Below are 8751 nucleotides of genomic sequence, written 5' to 3' on the forward strand. Positions count from 1 at the left end.
GTTTGCTTTCATCTTCACAGCTGTTGTGACTTATATTTAGTGTTACTGCTGTTGAGGTCCTTAACTTACTGGTCTTACTTGTGTTCTCCGTTGTTGCTCTTTTGACCTCCACACTTGAAACTGTCAGCACAGAGAACTGACAAGTTTTTGCAGAACAAAAGTCAAAGACTCCTTTCTCTGCCTCCTTACTATAATTATTTCTTCTTACCCTGCCTAAATCAGAGATTTAGAAAAAGAGGCGTAACAAAGTATGAATCAGTGCAATAAATAACTGGTGGTGCAGCCACGATTTTATTGTCATTGCCTTTCTGCAGAGGCATTAGCTTTGTTTTATAGGGGAGAATGCTTCTGCATTTAATATAGGAGTGGAAGCACTGACCTTTGTGTTTTCTCCCTCTCCTGCAGACTTTCAGTAAAACTTGGGTGACTTTACTGTTGTGTCTCTAAAGCAGTCAATATATCTTACCGTGCTTTAATGATACTTGGAATACTTCCTGTGGAAATTGCTTAACTTGTTCTTTGAGTTCATGACTGATGGTTGTATACGGAAAGGTTCTAATTTTAAGAAAGGAAATATTGTAAAATGAAGAAATGTTGGAATTTCCCCACTTTTCTTCAGAAGGGTCATTTTTATTGAGTTCGGCTTTCTGCAAAATGTACATTTCCCATCCCACATATTTTCTGGAGTCTCAGGGAGTAAACTAAAATCTACCTTGGAAGACATGGTAGATTATCCAGAAGATAGTTTCCAATTTTTATTTTTTTTTTCCCACAAGAAAGTGAAAAAATGTGTAGAATCCCACCCTTGATAGTTCTCAACTGGAACAGTCGAACTGTCAAAAAAAATGCTTTATGAATTCTTAGCTGATGGATGGACTTCTCTCTTGTAAATAGAATAATAAAGCACAAATTTTTAAACACAGAGTAAGTGGTCACCTTTTCAGGTAACAAAGCCATAACATGCAAATTTTTACCACTTTTACTGCGATGAAGACATAGTTACTTATCACCCAAAAAGAAAGTATAATGAAAACAATTTTGAGTTTAATTCTTCTTGTTGTTCCATAGTTTCCTCTTTTTTTTTTTTTTTTCTTTTTTCTCTTTTCATTTTAAGGCATGTTTTTCCTGTTCTTCACTTAGCAATAGCTGATGCTGTACTCTGATAAACTTTGTGTCATTAAGTGTTAGTGTCTGGTACAGCCCCAGTAGTCCTCAACAAGACTCATTGGAGGCACAGAGCAGATCGAAAAGCAATTAGCATTCTGGCTTGTGATAATTACCCACAGTGTGGGAGGCTTATCCAAGATGTAGTTTCCACTGTGTCTAATAATAGGATTCTTTAAACACTGATATATTTTCATGGACACACCAGTGCTCGCATTTCAATTCTGTCACTTATCTCAGATACGGGAAATAAACATCCCTCACACACTTTTTTCCCTTCATAAAGTACACTGCTGTTCTGACAACTTGTAGTGTCACCTAAAAGTCACCTTGAATCATGTTTTAATCAGCTGGAACAAGGCAACATCTCATTTATTTCTGCAGTTTCCTTGCTCTGCAATGCACTGATTGCCGAGACATAGAAATCCAAATTGAGCTCTGATTAAAATGGAATGAGGATGCAGATGCTGCCATTAGTTCAGAGGGGCACTCTGCTCTGTGCTAGGAAAGGTCAAGGTGATTCAAGTTCCAATTAAAACAGAAAGATTTGTTATAATTCAGGAATATGTTGCATTGTAACAAGTTTATGCTGTGACAGGTTGAATAATTTCTGAATCATTTGTCTTTGATCTATTAGTTTTTATTAGCACAAGAGCTTACTTAAAAACAAAATCAGTATTTTTTGCATACTGCAGCACAAGCCAATCCTGTTCTCACAAAAGTATTGTTTCAGAAGGTTGGAAATCATGCATCACCTCCCAAATACAGTACAGTCTGTACTGTAAAGACATTTGAGGTTTTGATGAATTTTGATTTACTGTTGATTTTTAACATCTGGAGAAATAACTTATTAGTTCAAACACACTTTTATTTCAAACTAAATCTAAAGACACAATGCATAAATAAATGGGCTGTTGTCTAGAGGCGCTAGAGATGAGACACCCATGTTGTCTTTAACTCTTAGCTAAATATAGCTAAAGAAGAAATTATTATAATAACAACCCACACCACACAGAGATTTTAAAAATAGACCCTGATGGTTGAGGTGCAGTATACAGAAATCATACCTCATTTATACACTTCAGGCTACGACTGTTACAAGAACAATAAACAATCCATTTATTGGTAACGTTTTACAGTGGATGAAATTGCCTGTTAATTCAAGCACACTCCTGTAAAACAACCCTGTGGCCACCAATATGAAAGAAACAACATGATATTATTGCTCACTGCAGAAATCATGTTTTGAGTTCTGGGAAAGCAGTTATGTCATATTATTGAGGCAGAAAGTGTAACAATACCAGGTGATTTTTAAATTTACTATGTGGAACCTTCCAGGAAATAGTAACAGAAAAAGACTGAGGAATGGGCTAATATAAACACTGATTCTACTTGGAGACTAAATATAGCTAGTGTGAACACACTGGAAGAACATGGTAGTTTTTTCTATTTTCTAATATTTATTTTTTGCTGAGAGTATTGACAATACTGACAATATTGTGATGGGACTTTTTCTGAATTTGTACCGTACAGCCTCCTTATTGTTACAACTGATCTGAAATACAGTACCGTCTCAGTGCAGTGCCTCACTCGTACACCGGAGGAGGCAATAAAACAGGGAAGAAAAATACACCTGAAACCACATCATAAACTGCTCATGAGATTGAGAGTGTGATGACTTATTAATGAGTAAAATGTGAGAGCAGCTCTCCATTTGCGAACCAAAACTATGCAAAATACTAAGCAGGAAATTGTTAGGAGCAAAGAAAAGGCCTTGCTGAAGATACCCATGGGAATGGATTTCTGAATATTATTCCTTACTGGCGATGCAACAGTGACCCAGTTACAGCCAGGGGTTTCTGAAGGAAGGGGAGTTTGCGTACAGGGCCACAGAGAGCCACGGCCCATTCCCGCAGGCTCTTTGCTCGGGGCAGCTGGGCAGTGCCGGCCCCACAGAGCACTGCGTGCGTTTCTGCCCCTGAGGGGGCACGGGGGCCCTTAGGGGGAGAGCGGAGGGAGAGCCGCGCCAACTTTACTTACTGTAAGGACACATCACAAAGATTTTTTTTCTCCCACTCTTTAAGCTCATTTGCTGTTTTCTTTCCGAGAGCTGGTAGTGCAAAGGTTCAGCCTTTCTCTATAATTTTGCTTGGTCAAGTATCTTAGCTTTTATAGCCTAGGTGTGGTGAGATCGCTGACTTTGGCTCACCCGTATTTTCAGTCCTTGACAGAGACCGTTATTCAGAGAAACCAGTACTTATGCTACGTTAGAGAATTAAACTGATCCATCAAACATTTGTTGAGTGGTCTGTCATTGATACAAATGGCAGACCTCAAATAACAAAAATGGGCCCTGATCTGGGTAGGCTTGAGAAGACAAGTTAGTAGTGAGTGCTGAAGTACGCAGAGGGTAATTAGTCATCTAATGCCCATTGTGCCTCTGAAAATCTTTCCCTTATCCTAGAACTCTTTTTGACATTATAACCCATCTGTTCAAATATTTGAGGATGCTAAATTATATCTCATTTTTCTAGATGCTCACATAGGTAAAAATAAATTGCTTGAATCTACAGACATTAGCAAAGGAAAAGTCCACCCATTTTTTAAATAGATGTTTTCCTATACTTTACTCAAAAATTGTAGAATTTCTCAGCCCTATTTTCCAATGTCAATGGAAAATATTTACGACACAGGCATTAAATATTAAATATCAAATATTTCTATCCCTATTTGAATATCACTACTGATAAATGAAATGTGTTGAGTATTAATGACAGTGACCAAATCATATAATCCAAAATTTGACTAGCATAATACCTGGTAGTTTAATAGTATTTAGGGGCTTTAATTTTGAGGCTGACATCATACTTTAGTTCAGTACTTCTAGTTGCTCAGTCAGCTTTTTCAGTGGTTTTCCACTTTACTGAGGCTACAATCCTGTTAGTAAATGAAGCTGGCTAGAATTCATCTTCTGGCCTTGACATGTGACATGCTACCACTTTTGTGTGTACACTTTCCACACTGCATTCCCTGGTGTTCATGTGTGCACCCTCATATCTTACTGCATGCCGAAGACCTGTCCATGTCAGCAGCAGTCACTCACTGGGGGATGCGCCTGCCTCCCTGAGCCCCAGTGGCACCACCTCTTTACCTGGCCCACCTATCCTTTGGCTGCATTGAATAATAGGAAGGTGTAGCCCTTTGCGATACTAAAATATTCCAGAGTCTTGGATTATAGATTTGGCAAGCCTTTGAGGAAGAAGTGCATTGGTGTTAACCAGGCATCTTAAGTCACACTTGGACTAAATTAACTCAAAATGTTCCTAATGCAAACATTTGTTGACAGCATATAAAACCAGACAGGAGGTACAAATGTCTGTTAGGAGCATAGAAAAAGAAAGAAGAAACTATGCTTCATCTACTTATGCTAAGAAAGGTTACTGTCCTCCTCGTCCAGCTCAGTTCCTGTTTCTCTGTCTTAACTGAGACTGACCTTGATGCCAGCGAGCCACTTCGAGTAGTGGTGGGTTTCAGGAGTCGGATTCCAAACAACTTCTTTTTCAGGTAAATCATAATGCTGTCCTCAGAGTTTAATTCACTTCCCTTAAAAACCAGGTAATGTCCTCCAGAAAGCCTGCTGACAACAGTTCCTGGCCCATGAAGTTCCCCAGTCTGTGTACAGGTGTTGACTGGGAAGGTGCTAATTTGATGTGCTCCCAGGCCAAAGAGCAGACCGACAGGCAGTATGGATGATCATATGCCATCACTTAAGGCTAGGACTTGGCCATATATGCTTTACTAGAATAAGCAAAGCCTAAGACTACAAAAAAATTCATTATTGTTTTTTACCACCCTAAAAAAATAATAGTGATAGACCTGAAAATGCAAAAGTCTTGCCGTGGTTGTTTTAATTTTTTTTTTCTTAAATGCCTTCAAAATTTCTTTTTTATTAAAAGGATTTATCATATTCTGCCTTTGATTTCCCACAGCCTGAAACAAAATCCATTGCCCTTCAAATGATCATTGGTTATAATCAGGGAGGGATTATACGGACCAATGACACACTGAGTTTCTTCAAGATACTTGTGACCAATTATGTTTAAAAAAGAATGTTTCATTCTGTATTAATTATTCTGTGCTTTATTAAGTAGTGGGGGGGATGAGAAGGCTGTCTTCAATTTTACTTGTATTTATTATAATTTGTAAGTCTGGATAATCAACTTTAATGTTTGTTGTACTAGCAATTAGTGTCAAGCTTATGCACAGATGGTGCATTGTTCCTCTGCTACAGAAAGGACCTATCTCTGAAGAATTAACAGCAACACTGATTGCTTATATGCTGAATATTCAAAATTCCAGTTGCTTAAGAAAGCTGATATTAAACCAATTTTACGTCAAAAATTGCCATCACCTATGGCTCTCCTCTTGCTGCTGCTATTTCACTTGCAAAAGCTGAATTGCAGCTTATAAATTAAGATGCATAGTTTTACTTGCTGAACGAAAGGGTATGAACTCAAAGCTAGGTTAAAGTGCCTGCTCTGTTACAGATTTCTTATAGGATTTGGGGGTAGGGAGCACTTCAGTCCAGATCCTCAGGTGATTTTGTGCTGAATTTCCACTGATATAAATACCTTGTGCATTTTTCATTATAGGTCTTAGCCTCATCAGTTATTTTTAAGTTGTGGCTTGAAATGTGTGTGTTGAAACTGAATATTGGGATAGGAAACAAAGCCCTGAGATCCGCGAGAGTTTTGTTTTTCCTTCCACCCTGCTAGCTGTTAGCCATGTTGCATTTGGGTTCAGAGGATCTATGCTGCAGAGAAGCCTGGATGAGGTTCTGATACTTGTTTGGGCTGGAGCATATTGTGTGCGCCCTCAGCCAGCCTGCACAGGCTCCATGAAGGGCCCATTCTAACATGCTGAGGATGGTCACGCTTTCCTGGGGTGAAGAGGTCTGGTTTGCAACTCTCCTTGTATGTAAATGGATGCTGAGTAGTTGTTTTCTTTTGAATTTTCTATCATTTTATTTTGCCAGAGATTCAGACCCAGGATCTGGATCTCACAGTGTACTTGTACATCACTGAAGCAGACAAATTTCTACCTCTTTATCTCATACAGTAAGGTCTATCCTATTTGAAGAGAAAAACTGTTCTTTTGTGGAAATTTGTGCAATGTAAATTCTGTACTTATTACTTTTTTCAGAAGAAAATTGTGTCATACTGTCTTGAATGCTATGAGCTGATGACAATAAATATGATAGCTGCTGTAATTTTTTTTTCTCTTCTGGCACTACTCTAAGATAATCAAGGGCTGGATGCCTGGTTCTTTTATACTTAATGTCTTTTGGGCTGTTAGGTGCTTTCAGCTAGAGCTTCAGTAATTTAGAAAGATCAGATTGGTATGAAGTAAATCTTAACATAGATTACTTCATCCTTGCACACTTTCCATAATGACTGCATATTTCCATCTTCCCTTTGAATTGTGGGTAACATATAGAGGATATAGAACAAGTTCCTACTTACAAAGATGCTTGTTGACTAATTTAGTGTGTAAATGATATGATGGCTGGAATATTTTCGGGGGATGCTTTGGAATAACTGAACAAACTGCTGGAAATCATCTCAGATTTTGGAGATGTGCTCTTGTAAGACTCAGAATTTTACTTTATTCTTGTAAAGATTCAGGAGGAAGGAAGAAATACTATTGATATGGGTAAACATCAAAAATAAGGCCCTAGATCACCAGCTGATGTAAAGTAATACAGACCTTTTTACCTTGAGATTGTAGAATGCATTTAACCTCAGTTGAGGCTCCAAGCCCTGTAACTATTTCTGCTTTCCAGTATTGTAAGGTATGACCTTGCCTAAATCTGTTCTCATGAGCCTTCCTTGATTCAATGACAAAGAAATCTGATTATGCATGGAATAGACTAAGAGCTGAATGTGTATAAGGTACTTCTCTACAGAAAATCTGTGCCTCTTTAATAGTCTCCAGATCCTCAAAAAGATGAAGAATGTTGTTTGCGCTTAAGCCTTTTCTTTTCTTTTTTTTTTTTTTTTTTTTTTTTTTTGGAGCACTTAGTTATGGCATAACCTTACTCCTGTAGTCAGTGGCCTGAGTGGGAACAGTATTAGGTTAGTGTTAAATGCTTTGGAAAATTTGTATAACTTACCTGGTTATGCTTTTATTATAGCAAAAAACTTTTAATAGCACTTTTAACTGATAGAGTTTTTGCCTGGGAATATGTCTGCATTTCCAGTACTTCTGCAGAGAAAACAGAATTATCTAGGGTTAGAAAGCAGACTGGGAGTTCTAAAGTTTCCTGATTCCCACTCTAATGTTTTGGTAATGATTTAAATTATTTTATTGGCATAGTCTCTTTTAGGAAACTAACATAGGAACCTCTGCTATCCGCATAGTCAGTGAAGACTATAAGGGAAGCGTAATTCGAGTCCAGTAGTATGGGTAGACCTGAAGTATGTCTAACATCACAGTAGTGCAAATTAAATAAAGGCTAATGAAAGTTCATGCTTCATATCACAAGATGATAATTTTCTAGGGCAAGAAAGTTTTTTCCCTTGTGCAGCCTTGTACACATTGTCTAGCTGGATTACTGGGAAGAGTTTAATCACCGATTATTCTTCAAGTAGAAAAACATGAATTTTCTCCTCATTATTCTCTTCAAAAGGACTGAAAACCCTGAATTTTTTAACAGCTCAGGGGGATGTACAATGCATTATCTTCATGGGTCTAGGAGAACAAGGATGTACATGGGGGATATACACTGTAGCTCTACCTCCAGATTAAAAACCGCTTTCTCAACAGACCTTCTGAGTCTCACGGGACAGCTCAATTTGTTCTTTTTGTTTTACAATGGGAAGGATCCTGGTTCTGAAATGTATGACTTCTCTATGAGACTCAAGTGTCCTTGTGTTCATTCCTACGAATATGTGTTTTTTCTTCTAGTCTTCTTTGTTACCAAGACAGAGAGAGATTAATATGTCATATTAGTAGCTGTTTGTGGACTTCTGAGTCTTCATTGTAACAGATGAATGCCAAATGTACTAACTAGCATAGGAGCTCTCTTGTAATAGTGTCTTTCTCTGAGCAACCAAAGACAATACACAACTTATGACCTTATTAGAAATTTAGTAATTAAAGCTTTTTGAAAAATTTGAATACTGTATGAGATATTATATGCCTTCATCTAAAAATACAAATTGTGAATAACTAGTTTTGCCTTCAAGTGCTACAAATTCATTTGTAGCTTAATAATGTTCTGAATTACTACTGAAACTTTAACTTACGAATGTAACATAACTCTTTTGCATTTATTTGGCTATACAACTCCACTAGTCAAGTGTACCTTTTTTTCTGTCTAGTAAAATTAGCGGTTTGCAAATATTCCCATTTCCCAATTGGATGTAATATGGAAATTTCTTATGTTCCTTAACCTATTTATTTATTTATTTATTTTTAAGAGAGGAAGATTATTTGAACCTCCTCAATTTTGACATTTTGGAGGGGAGGGTTATTCTATTAACATGATTTTGTAAATATACCAGATGGCTACTTTTTTTGCTTGCT

This window comes from Haliaeetus albicilla, chromosome 21, assembly GCF_947461875.1.
Source record: "Haliaeetus albicilla chromosome 21, bHalAlb1.1, whole genome shotgun sequence".
Classification (NCBI taxonomy): Eukaryota; Metazoa; Chordata; class Aves; order Accipitriformes; family Accipitridae; genus Haliaeetus; species Haliaeetus albicilla.